This window comes from Meriones unguiculatus, chromosome 6, assembly GCF_030254825.1.
Source record: "Meriones unguiculatus strain TT.TT164.6M chromosome 6, Bangor_MerUng_6.1, whole genome shotgun sequence".
Taxonomy (NCBI): Eukaryota; Metazoa; Chordata; class Mammalia; order Rodentia; family Muridae; genus Meriones; species Meriones unguiculatus.
The window spans coordinates 42,959,418-42,977,591 of NC_083354.1; the positions used below are offsets into that span (position 1 = coordinate 42,959,418).

The 18,174-nt window shown below is 43.7% G+C and overlaps 1 protein-coding gene across 13 annotated transcripts in view; it reads left to right on the forward strand.

Moving 5' to 3' along the window:
• The window catches only part of Dag1 (dystroglycan 1), a 57,426-nt gene that overhangs the window by 16,197 nt on the left and 23,055 nt on the right, over window positions 1–18,174 (forward strand). For 6 of the 13 annotated variants that reach the window (XM_021662644.2, XM_060385275.1, XM_021662701.2 and 3 more), the window contains exon 3: window positions 3,975–4,107. The exons of 6 other annotated variants lie outside the window; for them this stretch is intronic. The gene's annotated coding sequence lies outside the window, so the exon portion shown is untranslated. Of the gene's footprint in view, window positions 1–3,974; window positions 4,122–18,174 lie in introns of all 13 variants that reach the window. One more of the 13 variants, XM_060385276.1, reaches the window with a different exon arrangement.

The window sequence follows — 18,174 nt, forward strand, 5'->3', positions numbered from 1 at the left end:
GTCTGTATGGGGGTGTTGGAACCCCTGTAACTGTAGTCACAGCCATGAGCTGCCATGTGGGTGCTGGGAATTAAACCCTGGTCCTCTGAAAGAGCAGTTAGTGCCATCACTCCAGCTCTACTTTTCTGTTTTGAAACAGCATCTCACAGGGTAGCTCAGGCTTGAGTCCTCCTGCTTGAGCTTCCTTAAGTGCTGTGAGTTACTTTGGAGGCAGTGTTTCTGTTTTGGACCACGTTGGCCTTAAGCACAGTCTTCCTGCTTTGTTCTCCGACACGTTGGGGATGTGGGTGTGGGTTAATGTGCCCAACTTTGAGTATTTTTAAATTTTTAAAGAATTTCCTTAACATTGTGTATGTGTGTGTGTGTTTGCACATGTATGTATTTATGTGTGTGTACATGGTAAGTGTGTAGAGGTCAGAGCATAATTTGTACAAGTTGATTTTTTTTCCACCATGTGGGTGCTGGGGATCAAGTTGAAGTTTCCAGACTTGATGTCCAACTCTTTCACTCCACCTAGCTGGCCCTGAAAATATTCTTATTCATTCATTCATTCATTCATTCATTCTGTCTGTCTGTCTGTCTATCTATCCCGTTTTGACACAGGGTTTTCCTGTATAGTCTTGGCTGTCCTGGAACTTGAACTCAGAGCCTTCTGCCTCTTGCGTGCTGGGACTAAAGGTATACACTACCACCCACCTGGCCAAATATTGTATTTTTTTATTATATTTACATACTATGTTTTTTGAGATAGTGTTTCTCTGTGTAGCTCTGGTTATCCTATACTTCTTTTGTAGACCAGGATGGCCTTGAACTCACAGAGATGTGCCTGCCTCTGCCTCCTGAGTGCTGGGATTAAAGGTATGCTCCACCACACCTGGCTTTTTAAGTTTTATTTAATTAATTAACTTAAAATTTTTTCAAACTGGGTTGGAGAGATGGCTCAGAGATTAAGAGCACTGGCTGTTCTTCCAAGGGTCCTGAGGTGAATTCCCAGCAACCACATGATGCCTCACAACCATCTATAGTGAGATCTGGTGCCCTCTTCTGGTGTGCAGGTGTACATGCAGGCAGAATACTGTATAAATAATAAATTATTCTTAAAAAAAATTTTTTTTAATTGAGCCAGGCATGGTAGTCCATGCCTTTAATTCTAGCACTCGGGAGGCAGAGGCAGGTGGATCTCTGAGTTCAAGGCCAGCCTGGTCTGTTAGACAGAGAAATCCTAACTTGAAAAATAACAACAACAAAAAATTTTTTTAATTTATTATTTTATGTATGTGCGCCATGTTCGGGCCTGGTGCCGGCAAAGGTCATAAGGGGCTTCAGATGCTCTGGGACTGGAGTAACAGAAGGTTGTGAGCTGCAAATTGAACATGGGTCCTCTACAAGAGCAGTCAGTGCTATTAACCTCTGTGCCCATTCTTAGCCCTGAAAATAGTGTCTGATTGATTGCCTTGTTCTCAACAACGTGCTTAGGCAGCAAGGATGGATTCTCTGGTGTACAACACAAGTATAGGCTCTCTTCTTGTTCTTAAGCAGAAGAAAGGAGACAATTTTCCTTAGTTGATACTTTTCAGAAGACTAGATTGGTGACGAGGTGTGTGCCTTGTCTCTAGCAAGGGACTTCAGCCAGGCCATTTGTGTTTCTGATTCCTGTATTATAAAGTAGGTTGGAGGCTGAGGCCCATCCTAGAAGATTCTATGAGAGTTTAGGGAGAGGGCCTTGGAGAACAGAAAGTCAGTATTCTACATTGTTTTTAAACCCGACTTCACATTTGGGACATACTTGTGTGCCTGTGACCTATATAACTGTTCCCTGTTCCTGATAGGGGACCTCAGGCAGTAGTGGCCGTGTTTCAAAGGCTGGTCAGGGTAGATTGTGGTTTGGTCATGATTTGGATAAGGAAAGGCATGGGTGTGGAGGATCATTTGAGAAGCTGTGGAAAGAGATAGAAGCCAGATTAGAAAAGCAAACACTGCTAAGAGGAGGGGTGAAAAGATAACACGTAGTGAGTGGTAGAGCTTTGCTTGTTTGCTCTGTTAATCTGTAGACACTTGGAGGAAATAGATTGCTACAAGGGTCTATCTGGGGGCAGTGAGGTGTGGTGACTAGGGAATACTGTGTGCTAGCAGTGAGACTCAGAAATGGGTGCAGAGATATTGGCTAGCCTTGAGTTAGCAGAGTTGTGACAGAGCAGGTGGAGCCATTTCATGACTGGAAAATGAGGCCGTGAACTTAGACTGGCCACAGTTGACGAATGGTGGTGTCCGATAGATAGTGCTGTTGAGCGTTTCCAAGAAAAGCTTCAAATGTTTTGTGCTGATAGAATTGGGAAAATATGCAGTGGAAAGGAGACAGGATACTTTTTTTTAAGATTTATTTTTATTATTCCAGGTGTGTGTGTGTGTGTGTGTGAGTGAGAGAGAGTGTGAGTGTGTGTGTGTGGGTGCGCGCACACACGCGCATGTGCGCTATAGATTGAAGGAGCCTGCAGAGGCCAGAGGAGTCAGATTCCCCTGAAGAGGAGTTAGATGCAGTTGTGAGCTGCCTGGTGTGTGTGCTGGGAATTGAACCGAGGTCTTCTAGAAGATCAGTGCCTGCTCTTAACCACTGAACCATCTCTCTAGCCCTTGAGAATTTTAAAATCACACTTGGTTACTTATTTGTGTGTGTCTCTTCATTCATGCGTGTGCCATCGCGCATGTGTGAAGGTCAGTGGACAACTTGGGCAGTCAATTCTCTCTTGCTGTTGTTTAGATTCTGAGGATTGAGTTGTGGTTGTCAGGCTTGGCAGCAAGCACCCTCCCCACTGAGTCATTTTGCTGGCTTGACACAGGAAGTTTTGGGCATCCAGTTAATGAAACAAACCTTTATCAATCCCTGGAAGCCTGTTAAGACATGGATAAGGGAATCCAGGCAGTTGCGCATAGTCACATCATCCTGATAGCCAACAGCTGTTGTAGAGTAGGACCTGAGTAAGCGAGCTGGAGTTTCCTTAATAGTGAACTCCACAAACTGATTATCTGAGAGGCCGCCTACTCTACTCACCCTTCCTGGCTTAGCTGTCTTTCACATGCTGCCTGGCAGACTAAAATTTTTTCTGGGCTGGCTTTATTTTTACTTCGTCTTTGTGTTTTCATTTACTTATTGTATGTGGGTGTGTATGCCACAAGATGCATGTGGAAATTAGAGGACAGCTTGTGGGTGCTCTGTCCTTTCATCAGGTGGATCCCAGGGACCAAATTTAGGTCATCAGTCTTGCCAGCAAGCACCTTTACTGAGCAGTCTGATAGGCGCCGTTGTTTGTTTTTTACTTTTTTTTAAGATTGTTTTATGTGCATGAGTGTTTTGCCTAAAGCAGCTGTTGCTTGGTGCCCACGGAGGTCAGTAGAGGTGTCAGATCCTTTGGAACTAGAGTGATGGACAGTTATGAGTCACCATATGGATGCTGGGAGTTGAACCCAGGTGAACTGCAAGAGTAGCAAGTGCTCTTTCCCACTAAGCCACCTTTTCAGAACAGAGGCTAGTCTTAGATTTGTGGTCTTCTTCTGCACCTCTGAGTTGGGATTGTAGGCAAGCGCCACCACTCGCGCTATGTAGACCAGGCCAGTCCACACCTGCCTCTGCTCCCTTGCTTCCTTCCTTCCTTTCCTTCTCTTTTCTTTCTTTTTGTTTTTGTTTTTGTGTTTCAAGACAGGCTTTCTCTGTGTAGCTTGGCTAGGCTGTCCTGGGACTCACGCCACCTGCCTCTGCCTCCCAAGTATTGGGATTAAAGGCGTGTGCCGCCATCAGCTCTGTCTCTGCTTCCTGAATGCTCAGATTAAAGGCATGTACCACCACGTGCCTGGTTAAAAAAATATTTTTGAGACCGGGTATATTATTGAACATTGTAGTTTAACTTGTCTGCTTTTTAATTGGTTGTGGTTTTTTTTAAAGGTCTCTCTAATCTATATTTTTCTCCTGTTTCCTCTAGTCTTTGTCTTCTTTAATTTGCTGAAGAACTTGAGCCTGAAGGGTTGCATCCTATATTTAAGAGATAGTGCCTCAAAGTAGTTCTTCTGTTTCTTCTGTGAACTGGCAGCTGGATTCCGAGCCATCAGTTTCAGGTTTGGTTCCTTTGGTAAGGTGGTGGGGGTGGGGAGGGAGGAGAAGGATATAGATGTATTTTCTCCTTCTGTGTGGTTGATTTGTTTTTGCTGTCCTATACTTTGTTCCTGAAACAAAGTCTCTAGAACACTACTTTTGTGGAAGGATATGGGGCCCGAGTGGAGGCTGACTTTGTCAAACCAGTCTACCTAGCATGGGTGCGACAGACATTGCAAAAAGAAAATTCTGGATGCCTTTCGTGGTTGATTCCCAGGGCTGGGTCCCTTTTCTTAGTCTCTTCTCTGTTTTTTTTTTTTTTCTTTTTTTCTTTTTTCTTAAGATTTATTTATTATGTACACAATGTTCTGCCTGCATGTACACCTGCATGCCAGAAGAGGGCACCAGATCTCATTATAGATGGTTGTGAGCCACCATGTGGTTGCTGGGAATTGAACTCAGAACCTCTGGAAGAGCAAGCAGTGCTCTTAACCCCTCAGCTGTCTCTCCAGCCCCCCTTTCTTAACATTGTTCTTTTCCCTTAACTGTCAGCTTCCCTGATTGTCGTTTTCTTCCCACAGTCTTACCTCTTTTTCTCTATTTTCTCCCTTTCTTCTTTTGTTTAAGCAGTGTTATGATTTATTGAAGTTTGAGGATTAGGATATAGTTCTTAGTACTCAGTTGCTCATCACCTGGGGGACTCTTGAAGCCTGTGTTTCCCCATCTGTAAAATTAGGGAGTGAGGGAGTGTTACGTGTGTTTTGGGTGGTTATCTTAAAGATTTTCCTTTTACCCTGGGTGTGGTGGCACACACCTTTAGTCCCGGCACTCGGGAGGCCGAGGTAAGTGGATCTCTGTGAGTTTAAGTTTAGCCTAGTCTACAGAGTTAGTTCCAGGACAGCCAAAGCTACACAGAGAAACCCTGTCCCAAAAAACAAAACAAAACAGAACAAAAAACAAACAAAATTTTTTTTTTTTTTGCAAGTCTTTCTTGAGTTTGAAGGCTCTTTTAGAGGGTTTTCCTGTTAGGAGATAGTTTTAGCTGTAAGGAAGTGGAGACGTGAGAACAGCCAGAATTTAATCTCTATTTATAGCTACCTCCTCAACTAGGTGGGTGGTCTCTGTGGGCTGGTGGTCATGCCTTCACTTGCTGGTCTGAACTGGTATGGAGACTTGCCTAACAGGCTGGACACCTCCATGTATCTGTGCTATCTTTATTTTATAGTTAATTTACACATTTCAATTTTTATTTATTTTACACTTAAGTAATTTAAAAAAATGTTACACATTTTTATTTATTGTATGTATGTATGTGCAGGTTGAGCCATCTTGTCGGCCACCTTCATAATTCTGAAATCAAGTGTGTTGAGATTTAATGTATATTGTAGTACAGCTCTAAGGTGTTTGTTTGTCTGTCTGTCTGTTTTGAGATAGGGTCTCACTATGTAGTCCTGGCTGGCTGGGGAACTTGCTCTATAAAACAGGCCAGACGTGAACTGACACACGTGCTGGCCTCTGCTGCCCACACGCCACCGTGTCTGTCTTGTCTTTTGATTGGTGATGTGGTGGACTGATCCATGGATTTGTGCGTATGGTAAGCACGCGCCCTGCCTTTGGGCTGCGCATCTACACTCTAGCCCAGGCACTCCCCATGTAGTGGAGCTAGACTGCTTACCTGCCCCAAGTCTTGATGGAGTCCTTTACTTAGCTGAATTCCCAGCGCTTAGTTTTTGTTTTCTGGGGAGAAGAATGTAAAGAATTTTAGTCAGTGTGGGCTGTGCTGGAAAAGGCTGCAGAGGCTGCTGGGTACTGCTGATTAGCCATATGTAGGAGTGAGTGTTAGGCTGCTCGCAGCAGATGGGGTAGTGAGTCAAGTGATAAATCTTCCAAATTGAAATAGTTGCCGTGATGTGATTAGATCAGAACCACTCCAGAGTTCGCTATTAGAAGTGGCAAGGCAGGAGTCAGGTGCTAGGGTGCTCTGGCTTAGTGGTTGTACACTAAGAGGGGACACTTTGGGACACCTTGCCCTCATCTCAGGTGGGAAGTGTAGATGGCAGCTCCCCAGCCTCAACATACATTAGCCCAGAGGTGGTTATTTCATTCTACAGGCTTTGAAAATCTACTCATGGGCTGGAGAGATGGCTCAGAGGTTAAGAGCACTGTCTGCTTTCCCAGAGGTCCTGAGTTCAGTTCCCAGCAACCACATGGTGGCTCACAACCTTCTATAATGAGATCTGGTGCCCTCTTCTAATGTGAAGGCACACATGCAGATATTGTATACATAATAAATAAATTAAAAAAAAAAAAAAAAATCTACTCATAAGTGAAGTTTCACCAAAACTGTAGAGGATTTTTATTGATGCTGCTAGTTTTTAAATGAAACATAATTTACAGGTAACATACATAAACAAAAAGGGCTCTTGACATTTTTGTGTGTGTGTGCTTTGATGGTGGGAGTGTCAGAAACCATTGTGGGCACCAGTTTCCTGGGGTTAATTGTTCATGTAAAAAAATTATGCCGATCAGAAAGAAAGGCCAGAAGTGGACTTTCTGTGTGTACTGGCCTGAGACAGAAATTTTTTCCCCAGTGTCCCAAGATCCTGGTGCAATTCCCTGGGAAAACTGGCTTTTCCCATTCTTCTAGAGCATGCTGTCATTGGAGGATAGCACACACACACTTAGAGGTTTGGAAAAACAGATTTAGTAAAGGTGACTGTTTTTCAGAGCAATGAGTCTACAGTGTGGAGTAGATTTGTGAGCTTAGATGCAATCTCTGGCTTTTCTCTCCTGCGCCTGTTCCTGTTGCTCTGAACTTTGAGTTGTTCCGGGGTTGGGCTGTGTGGTGTCAGTTTCTAGGGTTGGCTTGGAGGATACAACACAGGGAAGCAACCACAGGAGCAAAGAAACCACAGAAATGTTATTATTTGGACTAATGAATCAGCCCATACATTCTCCATAGGCATTTCCCTCTGTGGTAGTCAAGTTTGGCTGGAGAAACAGTGCTGTGTTTTGATTCATTAGTTGTTTGGAAACTGACCCTTCCATAGTCTCATAACTAACATTAAGACCCATCACTGCCAGCCTGAATATATGGTGCTTGATGCCACCATGCTCTTTAGTCAAGCAATGTGACAAGGGTTAACTTCTGTCACATGCTGTTCAGCTTGCTCAATTTCCTCTCCTTTTTCTGTCAGTTTTTTAAATAAATTAATTTTAAAAATATGTACATTGGTGTTTGACTGCATGTATGTCCATGTGAGAATGATGGATCCCCTGGAACAGGAGTTACAGACAGTTGTGAACTGCCATGTGGGTGCTGGGAATTGAGCCAGAGTCCTCTGGAAGAGCAGCCAGTGCTCTTAACCACTCAGCCATCTCTCCAGCCCCTCTGTTCAAATTATTAATGAAGTGTATGATAATAACTCAATACCAGTGAAAGTAAGTGGAAAATAACTTAAATCCTTAGGTTGGAATATGAATTGAAAGGTATTTTGTCAAAGTCTGTCAGACCTACATCTAGGATATTTATCTTCAGATTTGTTTATAGAATTCAGGAATGTGTAAGATCACTCTTGACTTTTTTTTTTTTTTTTTTTTACTTTTATGTGCATTGGTGTGTGACTGCATGTAGAGTCTGTGTGAGGGCGTTGGATCCTCTGGAACAGGAGTTACAGACAGTTGTGAGCTGCCATGTGGGTGCTGGCAGGTCTTTTGGAAGAGCAGTCCGTGCTCGTCACCGCTGAGCCATCTCTCCAGTCCCTGAGAGATCACTCAGGAAAACAAAATGTGCAGGTTACTTAAATACTTGAATCAGTGGCATACACTGCTGGAGCAAGTGAAGAAGGAAAATTACCTTGAGTTTTTTATGCAGTGCACACACACTTACAGAGGAATAGTTAGGGGTAGATGACTGAGCTTTGACAGTGATACAAAAACCAGGCAAGGTGGCGGATGCCCTTTATACCGCCACTCAGAGGCAGGCAGATCCCTTTGAGTTTGAGGCCAGCCTGGTCTACATAGTGAGACTCTTTCAAAGAAAACAAACAAACAAAAAAAGAGCTGGGTTCAGTTTGTAATCCCAGTACATGGAAAAGGGTTGCTGAGCATTTGAGGTAAAAAATGATACAGCAAAAGAGAGGTACTTGTTATGTGTGGAGACTAACTGAAGAAATCTAGCCCTTACCTGAGGAAGGGGGACATGTGTGTGTGTCTGTGTGTGTTTGTGGTCAAAGAATAATCTGTGGAGTTGGTTCCCTCTCACTCTGTGCACTCCAGGGATCCAACTCAGGGCATCAGGTTTAATGGCAAGCATCTTTACTTGCTCATTCATTCTTAAGCTTTCTTTTTTTTTTCTTTTTCCGCTTTTGCTTGCAATTGTAGGAATTTGTTTTGTGTGTGTGAATTTCTTTTCTTTTATATTAAGTCAGAGAGGAGCCAGGTATGGTGGTACACACCTGTAGTCTCAGTGTGTGGGAATTGAGGCAAGAAGATGCAGAGAGTGAAGGTCAGCCTCTGCCTTGTCTGTATAGTTCACCTAGAGGCAGTCTAGACTATGTGAGACTCCTGTCCCAAAAAAACACAACAGGCGAAGCGAACAAACAAAGCACAGAGTTCTGAGTAGAGCTGGTCTAATTGTCAGTACCTGTCGTGGCAGGAGGTAGAGCCTGGACATGGGGCTTGTCGCTTTCTACCATGGAGCAAATTTAAGGCTAGCCAGGGCTGCATAAGATCTTGTCTTATGGAATATTTATTAAGTAAAAAGTAGTGGCACATGTCCCCAGCACTTACTAGAGTAAAGGATCACTACCCAGTTGATGCCAGCCTGGTCTATATACAAAGTGAGTTCCAGGCTAGCTATGAGAAAAGTGGAAGGGGGAAGATCAGACAGCCATGGAGTCATTGTGATGCTGACTGGGACCAATAGTAGGATCCTGACACTGGCAAATGCTGCTTCCTGGCTGTTCATCCTGATCTTACCTGGAGCTCTGATGCCTCTCAGCTTGGTGATGTAATGGTGCAGTCTGGGTATTTTTTTCCAGGAGGGAAAGGCTCCTAGAAAGGGAAGATGCAACTATTTTAATCTAAAGTAAATATAGCTCAATGTAGTCATTTTGGCCCCAGTGTGATATTTTCTACTATTGTAACCCAAGATACTTTGAAACAAAATTCTTCTTTGTGTAAGTTGTGTTTGTAGTGTTTCCAGAGGAAAATGCTAAAATGCCCCTACTTCTTGACATAAACTTGGAGGGCTTTTTGGGACCTACTGGCTATGTGATATTGATAGGGCTGTCTGGGGGCTGGTAACCAGGGTCCAGAACCGTAGTGAACAAGAGCTGAAGTTGTTGAGTAAGGGTTATACAGGCTGTCAGCGTTTACATAGCTGCTCAGTAGACCCGTCTGTCCGTCCATCTGTCCATCCGTCCATCCATCCATCCGTCCGTCCGTCCGTCCGTCCGTCCATCCATCCATCCATCTATCTATCTATGTATCTATCTATCTTTACAAGATTATATACTGTGTAGCCAGGCTGGCCTCAGACTTGGCTATGTAGTCTTGGTTGGCCTTCAGCTTTGGAAAAGCAGCAAGTGCTCTTAACTCCTGAGCTACTTCTCCAGCCTGTTATTAATTAATTAATTACTTTAGAAACAAGATTATGTTGTGTAGCCAGGCTGGCCTCAGATTTGCTATGTAAATCTTGGTTGGCCTTTAGCTTGGATTTTCCTGCTTCGGCCTTCCAGACTTTTGGAATTATAGGCATGTGTCACCATGTCCAGCAAACATCAGGAAATTAAACATTGGTGTAACACTGTTACCAAGTTTACAGTTTATAATTAATTTTTCTCAGTTTGTCTGGTAATGTCTTTAGTAGCACCCAAGGTGCTGGTTACCCTCATCAGCTCTGTTGAGGACATGGCTAGCAGTTTTCCCTTTTGTAAAGTTGCTGTTTGTTCATTCATAGTGGTTACTAATGTGAGGGGGGGGACACTTGAAACTATGTAAATACCCTGTTTCTCATGAGACTTTGATCGTCAGCTTCAGCATCTGATGATGCTTCTAGATGCTTCCAGCTCTGTCATTTCTTCTGGCTAGTGTCATTTAAAGGAAGAATTTTCCATGTCCTATTTCTATATTTATTGATTGCATTTCAGTGTATTAATTTCATTTATATTCATTTCAGTAGCTTAGTGACATATGTTTCTTCAGGGTTCTGTTTGTTTAAAAGTTAGTTTTTGCCAGGCCGTGTTGGCACACATCTTTAGTCTGAACACTCAGGAGGCAGGGGCAAGCAGATCTCTCTTAGTTTGAGGCCAGCCTGGTCTACAGAGTGAGTTTCAGGACAGCTAAGACTACACAGAGAAACCCTATCTCGAAAACAAAACAAAAATTTGTATTGTTGTGCCCCAATCTTAGGGTCCTCAAAGACCACCAGGAGCTAGACCATGTGTGTAAGAGCAAAGAGCTTTATTTGGGCTTAAGCTTGGTCTTTCCACTGTCACCAACACAGTGAATCCGAGAGGAGAGCCCTGAGAGCTGCATGGTAGGGTTTTTATTGGGGATTGAGGAAGAACCGGAAATTCCCAGCTTAGCAGTTACATGATTGGGTGACATCAGCAAGGGCAAGCTTGTTTCAAAGTTACTGGTTAACTAGCATACCTAACACTGATCGCACTATCTATAAACCTCAGGAATATTAGGTCAGTGGGCTGCCCAGCACAGATGCCCCACCCTGAGATAAGATACCTTCCCATTCTTATGGTTATCCTATCCTTGGGTAGGGAAATTTATGGGCCTTTCATTCCTGCTCAAACAGGATACAACCTCAAATCTTTGAGATGCGTCCAAGGGATGGTATTGAGACTTTTTTCTAATGCTAGGTATAATCGTGCAAGGGGCACAAAGCATGACTAGAAGAAACAGAACTAAGGCTCAATTTTCTGGTATGTCAGGTGGCATTATAGGAACCCGTTCCTTATGCCAGGGAGCCCCTTTTGACTTAGCATTTCAGCCTGTTAGGTAGGATAAAGGTCTCTTTCTGTAACTTATTCATTCAGGCTGACATTAAGGATGAAGATATTGGGGACCCAGGAAGGCTGAAAGGCTAGTCAAAACTAGGCAACAGGACACTTATCAAAACCATCTAATTAGCAGTCCAGTTGAAGAGACAGGGAACCATCACATCAGCTGGACTGGTTTACATCAGCTTTTAGCAACTCCAGTTCTCAGCTTGCAACCCCCAGTGAATCCTTCAGTGGAGTCTGTCAGCCAGGTGAAAATCTGCTGAGACAAATTAAGACTAGAAACAAAAGTTAAAATTTGTCTAGTAAATGGGGAAAGTGAGGAATCCCAAGACCAAGGGAAACTCACCTGGGGTCCGTTTGAGCTTTGGCAGATCCAAGTCTTTTGATTTCCTGAAGCTCATATGAATTTCAGTTTACAAAAGGAAGTATATTAGTTTCACCATTGTATTGAGAGCCATACTTTAGAAAAAGCAGGTAACAGGTGTCTACAAGACAGCAGGAATAGACTCATGCCAGTAAGACCAGTAAAAGCTATGGCTTTTGGGTCAGAGATATACACATCAGACAGAGATATTTTTAGCATGATGAGAAGCACCTTTAAGTCTATCTCTAGAAGGCAACCAACGGGAAATTAAAATCTCGAGCTTGTGACTGGATAATAAGCAGTCAGTAGCTCCAGTAGCTTATCAGAACTCTATTGATCAATGTTGTAACTCTGAACTTTTGAAATCTTATAACAACATAAGCACAACAATAGCATAGAGGAGGCAGAGAAATCTGAAATCTCTCCCATTTTAATATGCCTTAAAGTACTCTCTTATATGATTACAACTTTCATTAGCATACCTTAAAGCACCTTCTTAGACATACACTTTACAACTTGTAATTACCAACCTTAAAATAACCTATTTAGACCTTCCAATCTTCCTTGCATTTACCAACTTTGAAACACCTTCTTAGAAAGGCTTTCCTTCATAAATTTCATTTGTCAACCTTGAAACATCTTCCTAGAGCCTCATTTTTTTTAGATCCTTACAACTTAAACTTTCATATTCCTCAGACCTTACATAACTTTACATCTTTCTATCTAGTTATTCACCATAAGACACAGGCAAACCTGTTTGCCTTTCTAAATAAGAGATCTAGTACCTAGTGGTTCTAACTAGCTAATGAATTGACCAATGAACTAACAGTGGATCTAATTGTCTGCTCTTTAGCTGCAAAGCTACCATTAGCTTAGCTTAGCTATCAATGTGATCAGAGACCTGAGAAGGACAAATTATAAGCTAAATGAATCTATGTACCAATCAAAATGACAGAGATGACTAGTTAGCCCACCACCTAGGCAGTTGTCCCTGGCTCCTGTGGTTTCATGGCATCATGAGCAGACCATGTTAGGCCCAGAAGATCAGAGCCTGTTTCTGTGGAAAAAAAGGACATGAGAGAATGGCATCACCTTGCCTTCAGCAATGTGCAACAGTGACTCTCTAGGTGTCCACAGTTTTGTCCATAGTTTAGGCTGGGCCCTAGCAGTGGGCCAGCTGGGTCAGCTTTGCCCATTGGTCAGCATGCCACAATTCAGAGTTGAAGTCATCTGTTGTTGTGCCCAAATCTTCTCAGAGACTTTGGGGAGCTACTGCCAGGATTTTGAGACTCTGTCATAATAAAACCTACATACATTAGATGCCATATTCATCATATCTATAATTCTGGCATATTCCTTAGAAAAGTGTTTTGGGACCATATCTGTTTTAAGTAGATCTACATAGGCAAACTTCGTAGTTACTCATCCTAGGCTTGACCTTGACTAGGCGGGATAAAACCTAAGAGCTGTCAGGTCTGTTTTTGTTGCTTTGTTTTTGACATAGGGTCCTGCATTTTGGGTCTGGATTGAACCCAGGTGTCTGGCGCACTAAGCAGTCCTGCCCTGACTGCGTATCTCTCCAGTCCCAGAGTGCACCTTAGAAACGAATGACAGCATGCCTTCTTCGCTCCAAAACAATCCATCTCTGCTTCAGTGATGGGAAATTACAAGAGTCAGTGAGCCGATTTCTAAGAAGGATTGCTGTGAATGTTGAGTGAGGGCTCTTGCTCTGGGCTGTGGAATACCTGAAGACAGCTCCATGAAGTTGTGTTCTTTTCTGGGAACTTGAGGTGATGGTGTAATGTCTCTTGAAGCTATGGAGCAGATGGTCTTTGATACAGTTCTTCCTGAGGTAGGTCCAGTATTATGTGTCTTACCTGTACCTTCACTGTGTTATCATTAGACTATCTGAACAGATCAGATGTGGGCACTGCTATGATTGTTCTGATAACTTCATGAAAGAAGAAAGGAATTAGATAATGGAGGACCGCATTGGGTAGCTTTCCTGAGGAAGCAGTATTTAGGAGGCCGAAATGGAAAACAACCTACTTACCAGATGCAGATGCCTTTTGTATGTGTAGTCGGCATGTGGTCAGGGCTTTTGAGTTAGGCATTGGAAGGATGATGAATAGGAAGGCCTGAGGTGGGTTTTGGAAGAGGGAAAAGGGCTGTGTGAAGAAAAGCACTCTGTGCAGGTGTCGTTGGGAAGCCTGGACTTTCTCTGAGAGCCGTCAGTGCACACAGAATTGAACCAGTGGCTGGTTCTGCTTCTGTGGCTTACATAGGGTCTGAAGGCCTGGCAAGTGTTTGGACTTTGTTTTAGTTTCCTTTCTGTTGCTGTGATAAAGTAGTCTGAAGAAAAGCACCTTAAGGGAGCAAAAGTTTATTTGGCTTATAGTTAATTCAGATCATAGTTCCTTGTTGCAAGGAAGTCAGGACAGTTGATCACATCACCTCCACAGTCAAGAGCAGAGAAAGAACAAAGGTATGCCCGCCTACTTGTTTGTGCTCAGTTTACTCTCTCTACTCTTTTACTCATTTCAGGACCCTCTGTCTAGAAAAAGCTGTCTCTCAAGGTTGGCTGGCTTTTCCTACAGTTAACTTAATTAAGACAGTCCCCTAACATCAAGTCCAAAGACCAACCGCCATGTGAGACAGACTCACTTTTAGACTCTTCCCAGGTGTTTCTAGGTTGTGTCAAGCTGACAGTTCCACCAGCCATCACAGACTTGATCCATGAATGGCAGTTGTGAGCTGCTGGACCCATTATTGGTGGTAGCTCTATCAAGTTTACATGGGGAACTGGGCTTCAAGTCTGGCCCTGCCTCTTGGTGTGGATCTCAGTTCTTAATGCTATGTAGGAGGCATTAGCTGTTTAGCAGGGTTTGTAGGGGGTTCTTGGACCTCATGCCAGCCTTACGTCACATCCAGAACATGATACTCTCCATTGAGGCTGTTGAGTGCAGAGGAGCTGGTCTGTGGAAGAGGACGTGGAGTACTTAGCCTGCACAGGCGCCAGAAGAATGGGCTGACCTGTCACTTCACGTTCTGACAGTGGCCCTGTGTGTACATGTAAGTAATGAGAAAACTGGCTTAGGTAGCACTTTCAGGTATTTGAGTTCAGGCTATAAAATCTTAGTGGAACAAGGCACTAGGCTACTACCCTAGGACTGAGTCAGTGAGGTAAAAGAAACACTCATCACCCTCCCACCCCTTTTTTTGAGACAGGGTTTTTCTGTTGTCCTGGACTTGCTTTGTAGACCAGGCTGGCCTCAAACTTGCAGATATCTGCTTGCCTTTGCCTCCTGAGTGCTTGAATTATGGGGGTACACCACGGAGCCCAGCTGTCATTCAAATCTTTACTTGTGACTATCTTCTGTCCTTTCTTTCCCTCCCTCCCTCCCTCTCTCCCTCCCTCCCTCCCTCCCTCCCTCTCTCCCTCCCTCCCTCCCTCTCTCCCTCCCTCCCTTCCTTCCTTCCTTCCTTCCTCCCTCTCTCCCCCTCCCTCCCTCCCTCCCTCCCTCCCTCCCTCCCTCCCTCCCTCCCTCCCTTCCTTCCTTCCTCCCTCTCTCCCTCTCACTCCTTCCCTTCCTCCCTCCCTCCCTCTCACTCCTTCCCTTCCTCCTTCCTTCTCTCCCCCTCCCTTCCTCCCTCCCTCTATCCTTCCCCCCTGCTCTCCCTTCTTCCTTCTTTCTTTTTTTTGTTTTTTTTTGAGACAGGGTTTCTCTGTGTAGCCTTGGCTGTCCTGGACTCGCTTTTGTAGACCAGGCTGGCAAGGAACTCACAGAGATCCGTCTGCCTCTGCCTCCTTGAGTGCTGGGATTACAGTACTACCACGCCTGGCTTCCTCTCTGTTTCTTTAGCTAGTCCAATTTGGATTTCTGAGTGTTCACTTGATATGTGTTCTGGGTCCTTCTGAATTGTCTACTGCTTTCTGTTAGAGCTCTCATGTCTTTAAAATAGGATGTTGCAGAATATTTGATCACATTGTGAACCCCAAGATTGTGTTATTTACTGGAAAAACCTGTTTTTATTTGTGATGTGGCTCAGCTTTAGCACATGCCTTTAATCCAAGAGCTTTCTGCTTAACTATTGTAAACAGGATTAAATAAAGTGAACCATAGATCAAGAGGCAGAGCAAGCAACCAGTTGACAGGAAGTAAACATAGGATTACTAAGAAAAAAACCCAGTACTCAGGAGGCAGAGGCAGGTGGATCTCAATGAGTTCGAGGCCAGCCTGGTCTACAGAGTGAATTCCAGGACATCTAGGGGTACACATAGACACTGTATTTCAAAAAACCAAACCAAACCACCAAACAACCAAACCAAACCAAAAAACATAGAGAGAAAGAAAGAGGAAGTCAGGAGGATGGATAGAGAGTTGCATAGGAAGTAGAAAAGGGGACATTCTTGAGAAGCTTAGGAGGAAGGCCAGCTGGTTGCTTTTGCTGGATCTCTGAGCTAGCAGGCTTTCAGCCCAGCATCAGGCTCCCCAGTCTTTATTGGTAGACTCCTGTTAACAACAGTAGGGTTTTATAGCTGGTTGAGAACTCTGGGCCCCTAGTCAGAGCCATCAGTCTTTGGAGTGTGATCCAGGGACCTGTTTTTTAAAGCCTCTGCCTGGGTAGTTCCACAATGTGGCAGGTGGTTTAGAGTCCTTGCTCTTGGCTTAGTATAACCTTTATCCTTGGTTGAAGTAAGAATTTAGCCATGCTTGCTTAGTGGTAGAGCATTTGCCTAGCACAAGACACATCTGCACCCTGATCCCCACAAAGAATCAGTCAGTTTTACAAAACAGAACAGGACATACTGTCCATTAGTTGCAGGTTTTCAGAAGTATGAATGCAATCTCTTTTCTGATTCATGCAACTCCTGAGGCCACCAAAACTACTCATTTCCTTGGTGACTATCTTCCTAAGGCCCCTTCTTGTTTATACTGCCCCCAGTCATCAAATTATAAATATATCAGTGGGATAATTTTTACCAGGTCGGAGCCCTTCTCACTTCCCCATACCCATCAGTTGGCAATCAAACTCTGATTCATGAGCCTTTTGGGGATGTTCTAGAATCAAGCCACAACAGTGTTCTGGGTCTTGCTTGATGTAGAGGAGCCTACACTGGACACTTCTGTAGGTCTGTGCTGTTGTCAGCTACTAATAAGCTGCACGGCATCCTCTGCTGGGGAAAACTAGCAGTTTGAGAGCTGGAAGGGACCCGGGAACCTTTGCCCCTGCAGTTCACTAGAAGCTATGCTTTGGGAGGGACTTCTTTTATCTGGCCTGATTGTGAGGCCAGGTATGGCAGGTATCCCTGTCCCCCTATTGGCACTGGCCTGGCCACCACTTTCATACCGAGCTGTAGTGACATGGCTTTGCAAACAGGGCTCCCAAGAGTTCAAAAGACTATCTTTGACCATTTTGTTCAGCCTTTTGGAAGTCTGATAGAACAGTTAGCGATTACTCAGAAATTGCAGCCATGGAACACAGATAAGTAAAAGAGCCAGTTAGACAAAACTATTTGTGGGTGTGGAGGAATTCTTTAGCAGGAAATCCCCTGGGCAAAGACCGTGGGTGCTAGTTTTGGTTTGTTAGTTTATAAACAAGGTATGTTGATCTGACTATTTCTGGCATGAAAAAAATGTTCCTGATTGTCAAGCTTTACAAATGCGTTAAAAAAAGAAGGTAGCTGAAGCAAGTTGTCACACTTTAAGCATTGAAGGGTGAAATATTTGTAAACGCTTGGCACAGTGGCACCTTGGAGCAGGTATACATGCCTCTGAGTCACAGGGGCTGTGGCATCCTTTTTTGATCGTGTGGTATTGCTCTTCTGAGGTCCCAGCGCTATATCATAGGGCTACTGGTAGGGTCAATGATTTTAGTTCATGATCTGTGACTGTATGTTGGTATGTGGAGGAGTGTGGGGCAGTGGTTTGGGAGTGGCTGGGACCATGTTGATATTTTATTTTCTCAGGTTCTGTGTGGTTAGCCAATTAGGTCAGAAAGGCCAGCAGCCAGAGTAGTTTTCTAAATTCAGTTCATTGAAGCCAGATTAGTATACATTTAGAGTGGTTGGCTTTTATTCTTTTTTTTCTTTTACAATGAAAAGAAAGTCAGGAAGCTTAGCTTTTAATTTGAAAATGAAATCAAGTGGTCATTGCCTTTCTGCCTGGTAAATCATTTGAGGAATGTAATGAGGCCCTTTCCCTTTGCAGACATTTGATTAGTTATCCGCACTATTGGAGGAGAGAGCAGCAGAGTAAATGTGGCCATGACCTTGCATTGAGCCTCTTCTCCCTCCTTTCTTCCCAGGGCAGCTACTATCATCCAGCTTTGATTCACAACAGACACTGATGATTCTGCCCTGAAAGGGTAGCACTACCCTGTACCTTTGTATTGAGTTGACGGGGGTTAGTATAATTAGATGGAGTTTGGAAAGCTAGAAGGCCACTTTTACTTTGCAGGAAGCACCTACTTGGAAAAGTATGATCATGCATTGTTTCAGGATGGGATGTATTCTGAGGTGTGTTAGGTGTGTTATGAATGTCATATAATGCAAACCTAGGTGACAAGTTTACACCTAGGTTTTATAGTGTGGCTTATTGCTCTCTGACCACAAATACAGAGACTGACTGTAATGAATAATGCAGACTATTGTATGTAGTGACATTTCTGTATTTAAACATATCTAAACATAGAAAAGTCAC